This window comes from Polistes canadensis, unplaced genomic scaffold, assembly GCF_001313835.1.
Source record: "Polistes canadensis isolate GaletaPanama2010 unplaced genomic scaffold, ASM131383v1 scaffold_317, whole genome shotgun sequence".
NCBI lineage: Eukaryota > Metazoa > Arthropoda > Insecta > Hymenoptera > Vespidae > Polistes > Polistes canadensis.
In genome coordinates, this window is record NW_014569864.1 from 104,393 (window position 1) to 107,634 (window position 3,242).

Below are 3,242 nucleotides of genomic sequence, written 5' to 3' on the forward strand. Positions count from 1 at the left end.
ATATATTAATATAAATTATATTATAAATTTAATTAGAAATCAAATTTTGTAACTTTCATCTATTTCATTTATATATACCATAACGTAGAATTATTTTTAACAGTAACTTTATCAAAGAATATTGAACGAGCACTTTTTCAATTTTCCATAAATCACGTGTTTCGTCTACCCCATCTATTTCTTTTGTATATTTTTTTATAAATTCTATGTACACCTATTACACGATTCGAGTCCATCGCTTTGACATTCTGTAAATTTCTCTCAGAGAAAGATAAAGAGAGAGTGCAGTGAAAACGCATGGCTTTTCATGAGAAAATTCGATTTCGAGTGCTTGTCATCTGACGTTCAATGTTACTCGAACGTGTTCACCATTCCTCGTACTGCTTGAAAAATAGAGAATATACACGTATCGAAGAACGAGTTTAATAAGTTTGTGAAAATCACATCTGCGTGTAACCAAAAATGGAAATACCATGAGAGAAAGAAATGATACACACATATATGTGAATAGAATAGAGATGAACGTATGCTTGAAAACAAAACAAAAAAAATCCAAATTCTTAATCCTGGTATCCAAAAAGATGCGTTTATGCATTCGTAATGTTCGTCATTTGGAATCTAGCTGGCATATTGAAACACTCGAAAGAAAGACAGAAAATATACAAAAAAACAAAACAAGAAAAAAAAATATATATATGTTAAAAAGAATAAAAAGTGGATGAAAGAGAAGAAGTCCAGACTGAAAACATGGTTTCTCGTTTGCAATAAAGCCTCGCAAACATCATGAATACGCGTATAAATGTGTATATGTGTGTGTGTATATATACATAGGAGGATATGCATGCATGCATGCATGCATGCATGCATATCTATTTTCTCATACGCCAAGTATTTCCGTGTACGTCCCATAAGTATCCATAGCTAAAAGTTATAGACTTCCAGATGGTTTTAGTAGAATGTATCCGCGTTTTGGATCGCACCGCGAATATTTCAAAGCGACGTTTTAAATCCCGTATATGTATTCGGCTAAATTTAAATTCCACGGTAATCCGATATATATTCCTAAACGCAAACGAATCCGTAACGAAAAAATCTTTACGTGAAGTTCTATGTATTACGTGTGTATAATACACACATACATATACACACACATGAGAACGATGATGTTTCCACGATCGATCGAATTAAACAAATTTCAAATGTATGTACATACACACACGTATGTACACTTTGATAAATATTCTCTTATCCTTTTTTTATTTTCTTTTTTTATTTTATACCTAATATGAAAATCTTTTTCAAGACAAATATTTTATTCTTTTTTGTGAAGAAAAATAATAAACGAGGTAATAACATTTAAGTGAAAACATGTTTGCTGAAACGTAGCAGGTATGTATGTCTATTTGCAATCGTGCAAATAGATCAAACGTAGTGTCGAGATAGAGATAGAGATAGAGAAAGAAAGAGATAGAGTAACGATGGGATGGTGACTGGAGTCACAGAACATCTCAATTACCTTTAACCTGTTTTCGACATAGGGGACACCAGTGGCTCGTAACAATGAGCTGACTGCTGCTGTTACAGTTCCATGGTATCTGACTAGCAGTTATATACCCTCGTGATTAGGCTCTCTTATGTGTGGCTGGACACACTCTGGTAAACAACTATACCAATGACGACTACACGTTTCTCTCTTACTCTATTCCTACACTTATATTCTCTTTCTCTCTCTCTCTCTCTCTCTCTTTAATAATTAGAAATAGAGACCAAGATATATATACCTACATCCCTTTACGTGTCCTATGTATGTCAATGATCCAGGCGTTGCTTTATGGTTACAAATACGTGACGTACCATGTACATCATCTTATATGAATGTTCAATCTCGAAATACATGGTAGGTCGAGCGCGAAGGTAACACGAACCATCGTGTGTCATTACTCTGTTGCAAACCTCTACCTAATATAGCTAAATAGAGAGAGAGAGAGAGAATGAGAATGAATCTGTGCCCGTCATTGTCGCGAATATTAACCCTTTGCACTTCTCTGTACCCCATTATCATGCTTCGTTACAACTTACTTGGCATTATAATGCTACGATATATATAAAGTATACTTTGTTTATTAAAAATATAATAATAAAATTATTTTGTTCAAATTATTATCCATTGGATAATAATATTATATTATATTAATGAAATATATTTTGTAGGAATTGGAAATATGGATTAGTTTTGATTTGATAATAATTCGAAATAAACTTACCCCCCTCACTAAATTTTATTCATTTAGAAAATTTTCTGGAACATCATCGATCCGATCCTCGGACTGCTTCTGTTGCTGCTGCAATCAAAAAGAAATAATATTACGATTAGAAAATGTGTGTTGTTTAATATAAATAAATAAAGATATTTAGAAATAAATATTATATTTATTTTTTTATTCATTATCATTTCTATAAACATTCAAACACATCGAGAGTTTTAATGCAAAATGTAATGTAAAATGTGTCCCAATTAATTAATGTATATAATATTTTGGATAAAATGTATCGTTTATTCGAAATAACGCATGAAATCAAAAAAAATATCGGATAAAATGTTAGCCGAGAATTATTTAACTTTTGTACAATTCACATTTGTATAGAAATGTTCGTCTACATTTTCGCATAATTGCGACTGGAATTCGACAATAACGACGTTCAATTTTATTATTGATTTATTCGAATGATTCTGGTTGAATGAGAGAACATTTCTAAGAGAAAAAATGTGTCGTGAGAGATATTTCACAACGATAATGTTTTAATTCATTCGCGTAACGTTTCATGACGATTAATTGCACATTTCAAATTGTAATCGTCAACTGTTAAACAAAATACAAAAAATCGAGGGTAATTTAAATCGCGCATTCTTATTGGAACAATAATCTCTTTTATACTTTTATTTTTTTTCATTCGTGGAAAAATGATTTATATTTTTTTAATATACAAACTCGACACATTCGTATTCGTCACGAGAAAAAAAGAAATGTTGTTGTTTTTCTTAATGAGAAGATATCACAAGGAACTTGGAGATAAAAAAGAAGTAGAACTTAATTTAACCTAAGTTGAACGTTTCGTTCCTTTATTGGGACTTCTTCAGCAACTTAATCTTTATAGTTCAGCGTCATTTTTTCATTGAGTAGACATACATTTCTACTTTTATTTTTAATATTCATAAAAACAAAACATTTAAGGGGTTACAT

The 3,242-nt window shown here is 31.0% G+C and overlaps 1 long non-coding RNA gene across 1 annotated transcript in view; it reads right to left on the reverse strand.

The window, feature by feature from the left end:
* Positions 1-3,242, reverse strand: part of LOC106791547 — a 99,657-nt gene that overhangs the window by 48,038 nt on the left and 48,377 nt on the right. The window contains exon 3 of the long non-coding RNA XR_001382193.1: positions 2,265-2,342. This is a non-coding gene — a long non-coding RNA (uncharacterized LOC106791547). The remainder of the gene's footprint in view (positions 1-2,264; positions 2,343-3,242) is intronic.